This window comes from Bufo bufo, chromosome 6, assembly GCF_905171765.1.
Source record: "Bufo bufo chromosome 6, aBufBuf1.1, whole genome shotgun sequence".
Classification (NCBI taxonomy): domain Eukaryota; kingdom Metazoa; phylum Chordata; class Amphibia; order Anura; family Bufonidae; genus Bufo; species Bufo bufo.
The window spans coordinates 409590474-409609700 of NC_053394.1; the positions used below are offsets into that span (position 1 = coordinate 409590474).

Genomic DNA, 19227 nt, shown 5'->3' on the forward strand with positions numbered 1-19227 from the left:
ATCATCTTGTGGGCGAGTTCTAGGATCTTCTTTGTATTGATTTCCTCATGTATCAGGAGGTGAGGTGGGGGCCCCGTGATTGTGCTCAGGGTTCTTCCCCATCCTTCAAACACAGGGGCCTGACAGCGCTCACTAGAGGTCTTCTTCACTACTGTGTAGTCCTGGTTATGGAGAGACACAGTAATAAATATCACTCCATACATCTCCAGAGTCCCTCACCTCTCCAGTCATGTCCATCTGTTAGTAACATAGATAAGATGATGTAATGTGATATCATCAGAATCTCTCACCTCTCCAGTAAGCCGGAAGAGGATCTCTAGGGTGAGATTTATTATCCTCTCTGCCATCTTGTCCTTGTCCCTATCCATCTTTGATGGGTCAATGAGGAGAAGGATCTTATATAGAAGATATCCACCGAGCGGATCCTATATTGTAGGAACCTGAATGGAAAGAAGAGGAGACTATGTAAAAACCAACAAAACCCCATGTAAAATACAATTACTGGAGACAATAAGACAAGACATCAGAGGAGATAATAAAGTGTAGATTTTGCGTTCTCCCTTTTTATAGTGATCGAAACATGTGTGAGGTCAAGGCAGTTTCATGGTATGTCACACCTTCACATGACCCTACAGCCAATATAAGATGTCATCAGTGATGCCACAACACGTGACCACCATAGACCATCCTAGGCCTCAATGGTCAGGTGATATACATACAACCATCAGAGCTCCAACCAATATTGTCACTGCAGTGATGTAAACAGACTGAAGAGACCACAGGAGCCTCAGTGCTGGAGCAGTGGAGGATTCTACAGGTCCAATCAGGGTAATCATAAAACGCTGCGGAATATGTTGGCGATACATAAAGATTATTATTACTATCTAGACAGACATTGGGTTGGCAGATTTGGTTTTTGGCAGCTCCTCACAACCACACAGATGTTGTAGTTTAATAGACTTATTTGTAACAAGCAGCATGACAATATACAGAGGTTAGAGTTGTTGCGATACCAAATTTTTGATTCGGTTTCGATACCATGAAAAAGTATTGCGATACTCGATACCATTCGATACCACGCGAAAAAAATAAACAAAAAAAGCCACGTGCATTCCTCATTTTTAAAAATGGCGAATCGCGCAGTTTTTATTTATTTTTTTTTTATATTTTAATAGTTTGGACTTTTCTGACGTGGCGATGTAATATGTTTATTTATATATTTTATATGTGAAATTGGGAAAAGGGGGGTGATTTATACTTCATATTTTAGTGTTTTTTTTTTTTTTTCACTTTTTATTTAATAACTATTTCCCCCCTTAGGGGCTAGAACCTGGGATCTTTCATCCCTTTTCCTATTCACCCTGATAGATCTCTATCAGGGTGAATAGGACTCCACACTGTCCCTGCTGCTCTGTGCTTTGTGCACACAGCATCAGGGATGTTACCATGGCAACCAGGGCTTCTGTAGCGTCCTGGCTGCCATGGTAACCGATCGGAGCCCCAGGCTTACACAGCTGGGGCTCCGATCAGAAGCTGCCACTGCACCACCAATGAGGGGGAGTGGAGAGGTCCCTGTGGCCACTGCCACCAATGATTTTAATACTGGAGGGTTGAGAGGGGCCGGCGCACTGTGCCACCAATGATTTTAATGGGATGGGGGGATTGAGGGGGGGGCACACTGCACCACCAATGATTTTACCCCTTTATACAGGAGGCGGGTACTAGCAGATCAGCGGCAGTTAACTGCCGCTGATCGCAGCTCCCTGTCAGGGGCAGGGTGCCGGCAATGCGATTCTGCTGCCGGCACCCGCCTCCTGTATGTGTTAAAGACTGACTACTGTATATGAGTCCAGACTTTCACTATTAGGCCACATAGAGCGGCGCCCAGCGATGTCTCAGCACTCACCATTTAGTCCTGGGCGCCGCTCCGTTCGCCCGCAGTGCCCCATTACTGTCTCCTCTCCTGCTCCACATGCTGCTGATTACTATCGGAGCGATGGGAGGAGACATCAGCTTCACTAGTGGGCGTTCCTTCTCCCTGGCTGTAGCGCTGTCCAATCGCAGCGCAGGGAATAGGAACGCCCACTAGTGAAGCTGATGTCTCCTCCCATCGCTCCGATAGTAATCCTATCATTGGTGGCGCAGTGCGCCCGCCCCTCCTCCACCCCCTCTCTTCTCATTGCCGCCCCTCCTCCGCCCCTCTCTTCTCATTGCCGCCCCTCCTCCGCCCCTCTCTTCTCATTGGTGGCAGCGGCAGCAGCACAGGGGGAGGGAGGACAGCTTCCTTCTCCCCGTGCTGCTGAGAGAGAACATGAGCGCGCCGATAGCAGCGCGCTCATGTTCAGAGATACTAGACTGCGCAGAAGCGCAGCCCAGTATCGAAAAAACGGAAATCCCGGTATCGTATCGATACCGGGACAAAAGTATCGATTGGGTATCGAAATTTCGATACCCGCAACAACCCTAACAGAGGTTCTTAAAGGGTTTCTCCAGCCTCTACTCAGGATAGGTCTTCAATAAAAGATCAAAGTAGAGGTCCAACTCCCAACGCCCCTGAACAATCATCAGGTGGCACTTATCCAGATATATGGATATGTGGATACACAAAATTTTTAATTACATGCTAATATGAAAGCATTCAGATCCAGGTGCTGGCTTGAAAAATTTACAATGTTTCCAAAAAAGTTTGTATAATCGCTGTGCTTTTTTGGACCTCCCTAATGTATTTTTCGGACATATTATTCCCTGTCTCAGCTGCACAGCTAGATGCATTTCACTAAGAAGCAGGGAACATGTCACTTCTGTGAAATTTGCCATCACTGTATTGCTTTGATGTCCATTTCTTTACTTCACACTATGTTTTCAGCTCCCGACCTCGCAGAAAAGATAAGGAGGAGTAAATCACACTTACAGAAAGGCAGAGGAGTTTCCTGATTAAAACATTCGGTGCCTGGGCTCCAGATTTTTTGTCTCAGGTCCCAAATGTACTGCCTGCCAGATAGATACAACTGTATTGCTGTCCTCTGGGAGGCAATACAATTTAATCTAATGCATTGGAAGAGCTGAAGGAACTGTGAGGACATCACAGTCCATGTGATCAGTGCTGAAGGACCTGTGATGATGTCACCATCATGTGACCAGTGCAGGAGAGGATGGCGCGCTTCAGTGCAGAGAAGTCCTGGGGAAAAAGCAGTGGCAAGGTCTGCTACATGTGGAGAGGTAAGTGAAGGGAAGGGTTTGGTGTGAGAGCCAGAGTAATGCTGGGGGTTGTGGTTATTTAACTGGGACTGTATGTTAGGGCTAAAGAGAGGGATGTTATTTACATTGGACTGAATGTTGAAGGTGGCTGTAGCAGGGTGATGTTGTTTACATGGGATTGCATGTTGGAGGCGGCTGGGGAGGGGGTGATGTTATTTACATGGGACTGTATATTGGAGGGGCTGAGGAATTATAATTTCTGAGGAGACTAAAGGGGGGGATATAAATACTGGGGGCACTGTAGGGGGCATTATAACAGCAGGGGGCAGTATAAATACTGGGGTTTCTGTGAGGGCAGTATAAATACTGGAGGGCTATTCTAATAATGGAGGCACTCTTGAGGAACATTATTTCTGTAGGGGGCAGTATTACTACTGAGGGCACTCTAGAAAGGAAATTACTATTGGTGGGACTTTGAGGAGCACTAATACTATGGGGGGCACAGCGAGCAGTTTCCGGTTCGCCATCTTGTGAGTCTATGTTACTAGGGACGGATCTTGTCCGACAACAGGCAGCGGACGGCAACTTATGTGGAAGCAAGAACCCAGTGTGAGAGATGTTACAGCTTTTCCAGGTGGATAAATGGGGTCAACCAACAGGAAAAAAATGGTATGGTGTTAGGCAGGAAGTGCTCAAACCAATATGCAGTTGTGCATGTATTTACAGGGGGAGCAAATCCTGCACTTGTAGCCCATTGCTAATGGCGATCCCCAGCAAATATGCATACTTTGGAGGATGCCCGTAGCGGACAACAAATACCACAATAGACATCCTACACAAGATAGCAATTATGTGGATGTGATAACAAATATAACAATATAATAACATTTGCAAAGACAGGTGCACTCTCCGGTCTTACTAAACCCTCATACGGATGTTCAAATTGAGAGATTAGCCAACATATCCTACTGTGGAGGACATGTCTGAGCCCGAGCACCATGCCAAGGTTTCCCAAGTAGTTTGTGACCTAACACTCACCTACCTGTGCCATATGGGCAATACCAGGAGCCAGTGGGGGCGAATTACAGGAGCGTAAGGTCCCACTTTGTGGTACTTGTGGTCCACTGCGGGCATCCTCCACTGTATGCATTTTTGCTGGGGATCGCCATTAGTAAGACCGCAGAGTGCACCTGTCTTTGCAAATGTTATTATATAGATGAATGAAGTGATCTAGAAATTTGCTATTTACGCCACGATTATATGAAATTGTGTGAAAGTGCAACGAGCGTTTAAGGCTGCCCTACCCCACCGCCTGCCCTTTCTATATGCCAAGCACGGCGGTGCACTAGGCACTGTATAATGAACCGCTCTGCACATTTGTGGGTTATGGCGGTCACTAACTTTCACGAATCTCAGCGTCCTTGAGCTACAAGCATGCAATGTGCACCTCGTGCAGCAAACAAATACAGTTCTAGTCGCTCAGAAATAACTGCAGCTGCAACAGAAACTGCACAACCATAAAACTCCACCACTTTATCAGCGCTCCAATACAAAAACGTGTTATGTCCGTATAGATACCCACGTAAGAAATGTACCTATAACATGCTGGGCAGTGCACCTACTGTTACATGGTGCACCTCGCTGGATACTGCCGCCTGCTCAGTAGTGATGGACAAACATCTGCCGGGATGGTTCGCGAACGTGATCAAATTTTTGCAAACCGCAAGTTCGCGGCTGGTCCCATTCATTTTAATGGCAGGCGAACCTGAAAAACCTTCAGCTCATATTTGCAGCCAAGAAATAATTACTAGAAGTGCACAAATAGTCCCACAACATGGACAGTGACATACCGGATGTATTATTCGAATTTGCGATCTCCATTCATTATTTTTTTCATTGCGAAATATCGGCAATATAATTTTTGCGTACACTCAAATGCACTATACAGTACCCAAATGCACTATAAAGAAAGTATATTGGTATATAACACCCCGCTTCTATCAGTTTTTTTGGGGGGCGACTGGTATATCACACTAGTAGAAATTATTTGTCCCAATAACGCTCGTCCCTCTATATACCTGCAGTATCGCAGCAGAACCGCACACAACTGCCGCACAATACAAATGCACTATAATATACTGTCTAACATAGAAAGTATATTATAACATTGTACAAGGAAGGCAATCCATTAGAATATACATAAAGATAAAACGTAACCTTTAATAATGTTACTATGAGGGTCCATTCACACGTCCGTAAGTGTTTTGCGGATCCGCAAAACACGGATACCGGCAATGTGCATTCCGCAATTTGCGGACCGCTCATCGCCGGCACTATAATAGAAAATGCCTAATCTTGTCTGCAATTGGGGACAAGAATAGGACATGTTCTGTTTTTTTGCGGAAACGGAAGCACGGATGCGGAAGTGCGGATTTGCAAATGCAGACAGCACATTCCGGCCCCATTGAAAATTAATGGGTCTGCACCCGTTCCGCAAAATTGCGGAGCGGATGCGGACGTGTGAATGGAAAAGATATCCCTGAAAATGAAAATAAATTAAATTATTAAAGTTAAGCAAAAAGCATAGATGTGGTAGGTAATAACAGGTGCTCGGCAGCACCAAATCAGAAACCATATGTCCTACCACAATCCGGGGGGTTCCAGTGCACATCCATGAATCCCGGAGGGAAAGCAAAAAACATCTATCCCTGAGCTAGATGATGATGTGGTATTGAAGGACAGGGTGGGCAAAGAACTGTCACTGATATTGCCCTACAGGGGGGTTCTATTCTGGCCCTGGTAGCCTAACCACAGACCACCCGCCCTGATAAGAGCGACCCCGTCCGGGACCTTACCCTATATAAAAATGGCCCTAGTAAGCTCCTAGGCCCCTGACTTCCAGGTGATCACTATATAGATCTATGTGTGTTTGACTCATTATAAAAGTATATTATAAGTATATCGCACCCCTCTGTGTATCACACCTATCGATAGCACACCTATACCAGTCCTTAAAAGGACTTTTGTGGCCCTATTAGCTAGTGTTTGGTGTCCCTAACAGCAGTGGCGTTGCAAGGGGGGTGCGGGCCGCACCGGGTGACACCAGTCTGATGGGGTGTCACCCGGCCGCCGGACTAACTTACTGCAAAGCAATTTCAATGTGTTACATAATTGAATTGATTACCTAGGTAGGTCTGGCTGGCGGCTGCTGCTACAATGGGGTGTCACCTGCCCCCGGCGGGGGCGGGTGACACCCCATTGTAGCAGCAGCCGCCAGCCAAACCTACCTAGGTAATTAATTAAATTATGTAACACATTGAAATTGCACTGTAGTAAGTCCGGGGGCCTTACTAACTACTTACTTACAGTGCGGCTGCTACTGTCTTGTCTGGCGGGCGGTGGCTGTCCAGCCTACATGTGTGCCGTGCGGCGCTCAGGTCAAAGGAGGCATGAGTCACTGTCAGTGGGGCCACGGCGGAGCTGCTCTGTCTGCTGTGGCCTGTAAAAGCTGCCTCTCCAGGCTGGCAGCAGAAGAACACAGAGGACTGAGCGACTGACTGAGGCACGACTTGTTGGCCTCTAGTCTGGAGAAGACACCTTAAGGCAGAGCCAGCTGAGACTGGAGCCAGGACCCGACCGACCCCACTCCAGCCAGACCCAAGTGATATATCAGATACCCGGGACAATGATGAAGGGAGGGACAATGTTTGAGTCTGTGCCATGGGGAAGGGGGGGGGGGGTGACATCTTGTCACCCTCACCCCCCTTTGGCACAGACTCCAACATTGTCCCTCATCATGTCACCTCCCCTGATGGTACAGACTCCAACATTGTCCCCCATTAGAGAGCATAATGGATGGGGGGCTGACATGGGGGGCATGATGGATGGGAGTTGACATGGGGGCATGATGGATGGGGTGCTGACGGCTGACATGAGGACATGATGGCTGACATGGAGGCATGACGGCTGACATGGAGGGCATGATGGATGGGGGCTGACGGCTGATATGGGCATGGTGGATGGGGTGCTGACAGCTGACATGAGGGCATGATGGCTGAAATGGGGGCATGATGGATGGGGGCTGACATGGGCATGATGGATGGGGTGCTGACGGCTGACATGAGGGCATGATGGCTGAAATGGGGGCATGATGGATGGGGGCTGACGGCTGACATGGGCATGATGGATGGGGTGCTGACGGCTGACATGAGGGCATGATGGCTGACATGGGGGGCATGATGGATGGGGGCTGACGGCTGATATGGGGGGCTGATCTGAGGTATGATTAACATTGGGGGTCTGATTGGTGGTCTGACCTGAGGTATAATGGAAAATATTGTTTCTTATTATACTCCTCTAAAACCTATGTGCGTCTTATAGGGCGGAAAGTACAGTCCTCAAACCAGATGGAAGCAGAGCGAAGATATCAGGACCACACAGAGGAAAAGCCAGCTGCTGCAGACAGAACCAGGACCAGGTGAGCTGCGGGTGGGGGGAGGGGGGTCGCCGAGATGTAGCTTCGCTTGTGTTGCCAAAAAATCCTTGCACAGGCCCTGGTCACGTCCACGTGACAGGGCCGGTGCAAAGAGTCCCACAGTACATAATGTGGGCAAAATATACCTACTTACATAACATTCCCAATAAATACATTATTTTTTTTTGTGAATAAAGGCTATTTTACATTTTTATTAGTGATACTCTTAGGTGCCAGGGGGTGTACCCTGGCATTTTTATTATGGTACACCACCTGGCACCATTTTCCACATAAAAATAAGTTTATGTATTGGGAATGTTATGTAATTAGGTATATTTTGCCCACATTATGTACTGTGGGATTCTTTATTTATTATATAAAAATATAGGGGACACGTACTGTGCTGTAAAAATATTGCTATTGCCAAAATCAGGAGGTAGGCAGGCTGGCAGCTCCAACACGGCATGCCTCTTCTTGGAGCTCTGAACAGCCCTCCGATGCGGCGCTTGCAGGAGTGTCACTGTACGGGCCTGCGGGCATCCGGATCCTCAGCGCAGGCGAGGGATTTGGCCACTGGAGGAGGAGGACAAGCTGAAGACACTGGGCGGGCCTTCTGGGTGAAAGGGGGAGTGGAAAGTTATGAAGATGAGCGCACGGCCTGGGCACCGGCCGTTATGACGCCGCCCCTTAAGATGCAGCCACCTCCAGAATTGGTCATTGTACTGCTCTGTGATCTCTTCATGCTGCTGCCACATCCACACTCTCCTTGCCACTCTGTGGTATCCTGATGCTAAAGCTTCTGCCATATCCACACTATGTCACCTTGCCACTCTGTGGTCTTCTGATGCTACTGCTGCTGCCATCTCCACACAATTTCACCTTGACCACTTTGTGGTATCCACCTGATGCTGCTCCTGTCGCCACCTCCAGACTCTATCATTGTGCCACTCTTTGGCCTGATCATACTGCCGCCAACTCCTCACTCTGTCATTTTGCCTCTCGGTGGCCTTCTCCTGATGCTGCTGCCCTGAACTCCAGACTCTGTGCTTGTGCCACTCGGTGGCCTTCTCCTGATGCTGCCAACTCCAGACTCAGTCAATGTGCCACTCGTTGGCTTTCTCCTGACACTGACGCTGCTGAAGCCAACTCTAGACTCTGCCATTGGGCCACTCTGTGGTCTCCTCAAGCTGATGCCACATCCACACTGTCATTGTGCCGCTCTGCGGCCTACTTAATTATATTTGGGGGCGGGGGGCATTTCCAAACTTTAACCTGGACTCCAGGTTGGACCTGGAGAGATGTCAGGCACTCAGAGCCCTCTCTGTGGGCACCCATCCCACACCCTGAGAAAAAGTCTATGGTGTACCAATATGCCTTAGACTTTTTCTGCCATTCATCAGTGCAGGGCGCACTATAAACAGCACAGGCAGCACATTGACTGTAGGCAGGATATTATAGCTATGTAAATGATAAAGTACATGGAATCCAGACCATATTGGTATTCAGGTTAAATTAGTATTTAGGTTAGCGAATTAGTGCAAACCTTTGATTTTGATGAAGCAATTAATAGTTTTGCAGCTTTGAAGTCCAGGAAAGCAAAGTTCTGAATTGATTGAGATGTTCTTTAACCCCTTAAGGACTCAGGGCGTACCGGTACGTCCTAACTTGAAATCGGTATTCCGGCGCCCCAGGGGTTAATCGGAACGGGATTTCGGCATCCTGTGACAACGCCAGGGGGGGTCATGTGACCCCCCCCCTATCGGCGATCGCCGCGAACCGCAGGTCAATTCAAACGCTTTTTGCAGTTTCTGATCCCCGCGTTCTTTGACCGCGGGGATCAGAAACCTTAGTGTCCCTCAAACAGATTTTACACCCCCCCCCTGCATGATTTTTTGCCGGCGGGTGGTGCAGGGGGGGGGAGTTGTGGGCGGTGGGGGCGGTGCGGGAGGCGGGCGGTGCGGCAGGCGGGATCGCGATCCCCCGCCCGCCTCCCCTTGAAAATTCGTTGGTGTTCAGTGGGTATACCAGGGTGCCAGCACATTGCTGGCACCCTGGTATAAACGGCTGACATCGGTGATGCGATGTCAGCCGTTTAAACCTTTCCATACAGCGGTCCGTACGGACCACTGTATGGAAAAAGTTAACAGTAAGAGGGAGCTCCCTCCCTCTCCCATCGGGGGGCTGCAGTGCCTTTGCAGCCCCCCGATGGGGAGGGAGAGAACCTCCAGACAGCCCCCCGACAGATCCCCTCCTTACCCTTCCCCGTCTGCGCAGTTCTGACCAGTACTGAGCAGACGGGGAAGGTTCCCATGGCAACAGGACGCCTTCTCAGGCATCCTGCTGTCCATGGTGCTGAACAGATCTGTGCTAAAAGGCAGAGATCTGTTCAGACAAAGTGTAAAATACAGTACAGTGCAATATATATTGTACTGTACTGTATTATACAGACATCAGACCCACTGGATCTTCAAGAACCAAGTGGGTCTGGGTCAAAAAAAAAAGTTAAAAAAAGTGAAAAAAAAGTAAAAAAAAAAAATCAAAAAACACATTTATCACTGATTAAAAATGGAAAAAATAAAATTCCCTACACATGTTTTGTATCGCGCGTCCGTAACGACCTGATCTATAAAACGGTCATGTTACTTTCCCCGCACGCTGAATGCCATAAAAATAAAAAAATATAAACTATTAGGAAATTGAAATTTTGCCCACCTTACTTCCCAAAAAAGGTAATAAAAGTGATCAAAAAAGTCGAGTGTACGCCAAAATAGTACCAATCAAACCGTTATCTCATCCCGCAAAAATCATACCCTACCCAAGATAATCGCCCAAAAACTGAAAAAACTATGGCTCTCAGACTATGGAAACACTAAAACATGATTTTTTTTGTTTCAAAAATGAAATCATTGTGTAAAACTTAAATAAATAAAAAAAAGTATACATATTAGATATCGCCGCGTCCGTATCGACCCGCTCTATAAAAATATCACATGACCTAACCCCTCATGACCTAACCCCATCTTACGTCACAAAAAGTGTAATAACAAGCGATCAAAAAGTCATGTGCAGCCCAAAATAGTGCCAATCAAACCGTCATCTCATCCCGCAAAAAATGAGACCCTACTTAAGATAATCGCCCAAAAAATGAAAAAACTATGGCTCAGACTATGGAGACACTAAAACTTTTTTTTTGTTTTAAAAATGAAATCATTGTGTAAAACTTACATAAATAAAAAAAAAATTGTATACATATTAGGTATCGCCGCGTCCGTGACAACATGGTCTATAAAATTACCACATGATCTAACCTGTCAGATGAATGTTGTAAATAACGTGCCAAAAAATCTATTTCTTGTTACCTTGCCGCACAAAAAAGTGTAATATAGAGCAACCAAAAATCATACGTACCCTAAACTAGTACCAACAAAACTGCCACCCTATCCCGTAGTTTCTAAAATGGGGTCACTTTTTTGGAGTTTCTACTCTGGGGTGCATCAGGGGGGCTTCAAATGGGACATGGTGTCAAAAAAAAAAGTCCAGCAAAATCTGCCTTCCAAAAACTGTATGGCATTCCTTTCCTTCTGTGCCCTGCCGTGTGCCCGTACAGCGGTTTACGACCACATATGGGGTGTTTCTGTAAACTACAGAATCAGGGCAATAAATAATGAGTTTTGTTTGGCTGTTAACCCTTACTTTGTAACTGGAAAAAAAATATTAAAATGGAAAATCTGCCAAAAAAGTGAAATTTTGAAATTGTATCTCTATTTTCCATTAAATCTTGTGCAACACCTAAAGGGTTAACAAAGTTTGTAAAATCAGTTTTGAATACCTTGAGGGGTGTAGTTTCTTAGATGGGGTCACTTTTATGGAGTTTCTACTCTAGGGGTGCATCAGGGGGGCTTCAAATGGGACATGGTGTCAAAAAACCAGTCCAGCAAAATCTGGCTTCCAAAAACCATACGGCGCACCTTTCCCTCTACGCCCTACTGTGTGCCCGTACAGTAGTTTACGGCCACATATGGGGTGTTTCTGTAAACGGCAGAGTCAGGGCAATAAAGATACAGTCTTGTTTGGCTGTTAACCCTTGCTTTGTTGGTGGAAAAAATGGGTTAAAATGGAAAATTAGGCAAAAAAATGAAATTCTCAAATTTCATCCCCATTTGGCAATAACTCTTGTGCAACACCTAAAGGGTTAACGAAGTTTGTAAAAATCAGTTTTGAATACCTTGAGGGGTTAAGTTTATAGAATGGGGTCATTTTTGGGCGGTTTCTATTATGTAAGCCTCGCAACGTGACTTCAGACCTGTAGTGGTCCCTAAAAATTGGGTTTTTGTAAATTTCTGAAAAATTTCAAGATTTGCTTCTAAACTTCTAAGCCTTGTAACATCCCCAAAAAATAAAATATCATTCCCAAAATGCTACAAACATGAAGTGGACATATGGGGAATGTAAAGTCATCACAATTTTTGGGGGTATTACTATGTATTACAGAAGTAGAGAAACTGAAACTTTGAAATTTGCAAATTTTTCAAAGTTTTTGGTAAATATGGTATTTTTTTTTATGTAAAAAAATTAACTTTTTTGACCCAATTTTAGCAGTGTCATGAAGTACAATATGTGACGAAAAAACAATCTCAGAACAGCCTGGGTAAGTCAAAGCGTTTTAAAGTTATCAGCACTTAAAGTGACACTGGTCAGATTTGCAAAAAATGGCCAAGTCCTTAAGGTGAAATAGAGCTGAGTCCTTAAGGGGTTAAGTGCACTTGTATTTAATTATTTATAATTTTATCCTGTTAAATTTAGTGTTGTAAAAAGGTTTTTGTTCAGTAAAGGGGTTGGATTTAAAATAAACGTTATTTTTTAAAAGTATTAACCGGGTGACACCAGCCCTAGCAATGCCACTGCCTAACAGCCTGTCCGTGCTCCACACAGCAACCTCTCCCTACACCGGCAAAACACTGAATGTAAAATGGCGGCCAGATCAGGTTTATTTATAAGGTAGGGGGTGTGTCCATGTGCTGAAACGTCCCAATTGGCTGTCCTGTACCACCTGATAGATGTGTCAATGTAAAAGAATATGGTGGGCGCGAATATCTCATTAGCCACTCCCTTCTGTTACAAACTCTCATCTCTTGGTATCACTGACCTGGCCCTCTCCAGGATCACATCATACCTCACAGACCGGACATTTAATGTCTCCCACTCTCACACCACCTCCTCTTCTCATTCCCTCTCTGTTGATGTCCCGCAAGGCTCTGTCCTAGGACCCCTGCTCTTCTCTATCTACAATTTTGGCCTGGGACATCTCAGATTCCCATGGCTTTCAGTATCATTTTTTTTGCTGACGACAAACAAATCTTCCTCTCTGGTCCAGACATCACCACCTTACTATCCAGAATCCCACAATGTCTACCTTTTATATCATCATTCTTCTCCTCTCGCTTTCTAAAACTTAACATGGATAAAACAGAATTCATTATCTTTCCCCCATCTTGCTCACCCCCCCAACAGACCTATCTATCACGATCAATGGCTGCACACTCTCCCCGGTCAACCAAGTCTGCTGCCTTGGAGTGACCTTGGATTCTGCCCTCTCCTTCCGACCGCACATCCAAGCCCTTTCCACCACCTGCCGCCTCAAACTCAAAAGCATCTCCCGCATCTGCGCTTTCCTCAACTTTGAACTGCGAAAATGCTTGTACATGCCCTCATCATCTCCCGCCTAGACTACTGCAACCTTCTCCTCTCTGGCCTTCCATCTAGCACTCTCACACCCCTCCTCCAATCTATCCTCAACTCTGCTGCCCGACTAATCCACCTCTCCGCCCGTTACTCCTCTACCTCTCCCCTCTGCCAATCCCTTCACTGGCTCCCCATTGCCCAGCGAATTCAGTTCAAAATACTAACAAATACATACAAGGCCGTCCACAACCTGTCCCCTCCCTACATCTCTGAGTTACTTTCTCGATACATCCCCACACGCACTCTCCAATCCGACAAGACCTCCTTCTCTCCTCTTATCACCTCTTCCCACAATTACCTCCAAGATTTCTCCCGTGCTTCCCCCACACTCTGGAACTCTCTGCCCCAGCATATCAGACTCTCACCTACAGTGGAATCCTTAAAAAGAAACCTAAAAACCCACCTCTTCAGACAAGCCTACAACCAGTGACCCTGCTGCCTCTATACCGCCATGACCAGCTTCACCCGCACCTACTGTGTCCTTCTCCCATACCATGTAGATTGTAAGCCCTCACGGACAGGGCCCTCTCTCCTTCTGGACCAGTCTCGTTTATAATTAGTGCAGTTGTCTGTATTATGTATGTATACCTCTTCTCATATGTACAGCGCCATGGAATGAATGGCGCTTTAATAATAAATAATAATAATAATAACCTGTAATGATCCTGAAGGCTGCTCCGTGCTGCATCTCTTTAAGGCTACTTTCACACTTACGGCAGAGGATTCCGGCAGGCAGTTATGTCGCCGGAATTGCCTGCCGGATCCCTCAAAACGCATGCAAACTGATGGCATTTGTCAGACGGATCAGAAACATAGAAACATAGAATGTGTCGGCAGATAAGAACCATTTGGCCCATCTAGTCTGTCCAATATACTGAATACTATGGATAGCCCCCGGCCCTATCTTATATGAAGGATGGCCTTATGCCTATCCCATGCATGCTTAAACTCCTTCACTGTATTTGCAGCTACCACTTCTGCAGGAAGGCTATTCCATGCATCCACTACTCTCTCAGTAAAGTAATACTTCCTGATATTACTTTTAAACCTTTGCCCCTCTAATTTAAAACTATGTCCTCTTGTAGCAGTTTTTCTTCTTTTAAATATTCTCTCCTCTTTTACCTTGTTGATTCCCTTTATGTATTTAGCAGTTTCTCTCATATCCCCTCTGTCTCTTCTTTCTTCCAAGCTATACATGTTAAGGTCCTTTAATCTTTCCTGGTAAGTTTTATCCTGCAATCCATGTACTAGTTTAGTAGCTCTTCTCTGAACTCTCTCCAAAGTATCAATATCCTTCTGGAGGTATGGTCTCCAGTACTGCGCACAATACTCCAAATGAGGTCTCACTAGTGCTCTGTAGAGCGGCATGAGCACCTCCCTCTTTCTACTGGTAATGCCTCTCCCTATACACCCAAGCATTCTGCTAGCATTTCCTGCTGCTCTATGACATTGTCTGCCTACCTTTAAGTCTTCTGAAATAATGACCCCTAAATCCCTTTCTTCAGATACTGAGGTTAGGACTGTATCACTGATTTTATATTCTGCTCTTGGGTTTTTACGTCCCAAGTGCATTATCTTGCACTTATCAACATTAAATTTTAGTTGCCAGATTTTTGACCATTCCTCTAGTTTTCCTAAATCCTTTTCCATTTGGTGTATCCCTCCAGGAACATCAACCCTGTTACAAATCTTTGTGTCATCAGCAAAAAGACACACCTTACCATCGAGGCCTTCTGCAATTTCGCTGATAAAGATATTTAACAATATGGGTCCCAGAACAGATCCCTGAGGTACCCCACTGGTAACAAGACCTTGGTCTGAATATACTCCATTGACTACAACCCTCTGTTGTCTGTCCCTCAGCCATTGCCTAATCCATTCAACAATATGGGAGTCCAAGCCCAAAGACTGCAATTTATTGATAAGCCTTCTATGTGGGACAGTATCAAAAGCCTTACTAAAGTCTAGATAAGCAATGTCTACTGCACCTCCGCCATCTATTATTTTAGTCACCCAATCAAAAAAATCAATAAGATTAGTTTGACATGATCTCCCTGAAGTAAACCCATGCTGTTTTTCATCTTTCAATTCATGGGATTTTAGATGTTCCACAATCCTCTCCTTAAGTATGGTTTCCATTAATTTCCCCACTATTGATGTCAGGCTTACTGGCCTATAGTTGCCCGATTCCGCCCTACTACCTTTCTTGTGAATGGGCACAACATTTGCCAATTTCCAATCTTCTGGGACGACTCCTGTTGCCAGCGATTGGTTAAATAAATCTGTTAATGGTTTTGCTAGTTCACCGCTGAGCTCTTTTAATAGCTTTGGGTGTATCCCATCAGGCCCCTGTGACTTATTTGTATTAATTTTAGACAGCTGAATTAGAACCTCTTCCTCTGTAAAGACACATGCATAAAAAGATTCATTAGTCTTCTTTCCTAACTGAGGTCCTTCTCCTTCATTTTCCTTTGTAAAAACTGAACAGAAATATTTATTGAGGCAGTCAGCTAGTTCTTTATCTTCTTCTATATACATTCCTTCTTTTGTTTTTAATTTTGTAATTTCTTGTTTTAGTTTCCTTTTTTCATTTATGTATCTGAAGAATGTCTTATCGTCTTTTTTCATTGACTGAGCTAATTTCTCTTTTGCCTGTGCTTTGGAAGCTCTTATAACTTGTTTGGCCTCTCTCTGCCTAATCTTATAAATTTGCCTTTCATCCTCGTTTTTTGTTATTTTTATAATTCCTAAATGCTATCTTTTTGTTTTTAATGATTTTTGCCACTTCTGCTGAGTACCACAGTGGTCTCTTCCTTTTTTTGCTTTTACTGACAAGCCTAATGCAATTTTCTGTTGCCTTCAATAGTGCCACTTTTAAGTAGTCCCATTTCTCCTGAACTCCAATGAAACTGTTCCAGTATGATAGGGACTCGTATACCACTAATCAAATTTTAGAAAAGTCTGTTTTTCTAAAATCTAAAACTTTTGTTTTTGTGTGGTGTGACTCAGTCACTGTACTTATAGTAAACCACACTGACTAGTGATCACTAGATCCCAAGCTTTCCCCTACAGTAATATCAGATACCAAATTCCCATTTGTGAATACTAAATCTAAAATGGCCTCCTTCCGGGTTGGCTCCTCCACTCCTTGCTGTAGAGATAATCCCAGTAGGGAATTTAGAATATCTGTACTCCTGGCAAAACTAGCTATTTTGGTTTTCCAGTTTACATCTGGAAGATTGAAGTCTCCCATAATGATAACTTCCCCCTTCAATGTCATTTTAGCTATTTCCTCAGCTAGTAGATCATCTAATTCTTTGACTTGGCTAGGTGGTCTATATATCACACCTACACGAGTTACCTTATGATTATCAAGCTGCAAGGTAACCCAAACTGACTCTAAATTGGTCTCGCTAACTTGTATCAAATTAGATTTCATGCTATCTTTTACATACAGGGCCACCCCTCCCCCCTTCTTGCCTTCTCTGTCTTTCCTGTATAGAGAGAACCCTGGTATTGATATATCCCAGTCATTACTCCCCTTGAACCACGTCTCAGTAACAGCCACTACATCTATATTCTCAGATGCCATTATAGCCTCAAGTTCATTGATCTTATTCCCTAAACTGCGAGCATTTGTAGACAAGAATCTGAGTTTGTCATTTCCTAACCTTTGTGCTACTGGCATCTTCTAGCATTGTTCCGGGGGGCAGTCGGACTGCTGGATTATCACTCTTTTGCCCCCCTTTCCTAGTTTAAATGCTCCTTAGCAAATTGTCACGAGGGTGTCAAGAGCCACGTCTGACTCCGTTATACCCAGGGTCAGGAAGTCGCAGCGGGTGGCTGCGCGCTCTATGTCTAAAGACAGTGCTATTTCTTAATGGTAGCTTTCTGGGTTTGCCTTGCAATCCTTTTTGGCTCACTCAGGGATCCGTAGCTTCTCCTCCTCAGCTGTTTCTTGTCCAGCAATCCCAACCTCCTTATATTCCCATCTCTCACTTCTCTGGTTGCCAGATACAGTATAGAGCTTCCTGTCTGGACTTCTATACTGACCCACTGGAGCTGTGTAGCTGTGATTCCTGTTTGTTGTTCCAGAACGTTACCCTCCGGATCCCTGTTGGGCCTTTGTTGTCTGCTGTGGTCGCCCACCTGGGATTATATGTTTTGTCTGTGTTGTCTGTCCTCTCCTTGGTGTTTTCCTTTTAGTGTCAGTGGTGCAGACTAGTGATCGCACCGCCCCGTTCACTACATAGGGCTGATCTTAGGGAAAGCCAGGGTTTAGGCACGTGATCGGCGTACGGGTGAGGAACCCGTCTAGGGACGTCAGGGCAGTCAGGTGCCAGCCTCAAGGTGAGTCAGGGGTCACCACCTTTCCCTCTCCCTTGGACAGGGCCTTCCCATTTCCCTCCCTTTGCGTGACGCCGGTCATTACACAAATATTTGGAACTGTTCACCGAGGACATCCTTTGAGAGAAAGATGCAAACCATCTTTCTTGTACAGTTCTTTTCCATTCCAACAAGAGCTAACATGAGACACAAAGCCAAACCCTTGGTTCAGACACCATTCACCAAGCCATACATTGAATTCCTTAATGTGCATCTTCCTGTCATGCTGAATCCTGATCCTGATCTGTATGACAAATGCATTTAAGTGCCAGATTCGTCTCTCAAGTGTCATCCAGAAAAACGGATCCGGCATTTATTTTTTTTCCCCTTTTTATGCGGTCTGAGCATGCGCAGACCACAATGCTGGATCGTTTTGCCGGAACACTCGGCATTAATGTATGTCAATGGGAAAAAAAACGTCAGATCCGGAATTCCGGCAAGTGTTCCGGACTTTTGGACGGAGATAAAACCGCAGCGGTATTATCTCCGTCCTTAACAGTCAAAAAGACTGAACTGAAGGCATCCTGAACATCTCTACATTCAGAATGCATGGGGATAAAACTGATTAGTTATTTTCTGGTATAGAGCCCCTAGGACGGAACTTTTTGCCGGAAAAGAAAAACGCTAGTGTGAAAGTACCCTAATGCAGATCTTAAACAGGTCTTACATGTGTGGAGCTGGTGAGTGTTCCTCTTACCTGGGCGGGGCGTGTCCTCCTCTTCCTCTGACAATCCTTCACCATGGCGCATCCAGTGTTTCTATTTCTACCACCATGTGCAGGAGTCAGACTCCAGGATGTGCTGCAGGAGGAAGTAAAGGACCTGGGATGATGTCATGACCATGTGATCATGTGTGGGAGGAGTCAGGCTCCAGGATGTGCTGCAGGAGGAAGTAAAGGACCTGTGATGATGTCATGACCATGTGATCATGTGTGGGAGGAGTCAGGCTGTGCTGCAGGAGGAAGTAAAGGACCTGTGATGATGTCATGACCATGTGATCATGTGTGGGAGGAGTCAGGCTCCAGGCTGTGCTGCAGAAGGAAGTAAAGGACCTGTGATGATGTCATGACCATGTGATCATGTGTGGGAGGAGTTATGTAAATCACATGACCAGGTTTATCTGCTCTGTGTATGCAGGGCTCTGCTGTGCAGTTTGTAATTCCACTCTGTATGTAGCAGAGCTGTAATATTTATGTAGCTGAGCAGTGTAGGGAACTGCTAATACTGCTGAGATGTAGTGTATTCAGCCTCTTTGCCCCTGCTGCTTTGCTTCAGAAACCCCAGGGATTCAGTACAAGTTTTCTTTTGTAAACAGTCAGAACCATGAGGACAGAGCTGTAGGGAGGAGACATCTTATGGCTCTTGGAATCTAAGGTAAGTGGCATCTGTAAGTCTACTTTCACACTCGCGTTTGGTGTGGCTCCGTCA

General features: G+C 45.5%; 1 long non-coding RNA gene across 1 annotated transcript; it reads right to left on the reverse strand.

Annotated features, from left to right (window-relative positions):
- Positions 1–35: 35 nt before the first annotated feature.
- Positions 36–18662, reverse strand: LOC121004530. The gene is made up of 3 exons (XR_005779725.1): positions 18498–18662; positions 291–440; positions 36–161 (listed from the first exon to the last, which is right to left on the reverse strand). It is a non-coding gene; the product is annotated as an uncharacterized LOC121004530 (long non-coding RNA).
- Between the last annotated feature and the right edge of the window lie 565 nt (positions 18663–19227).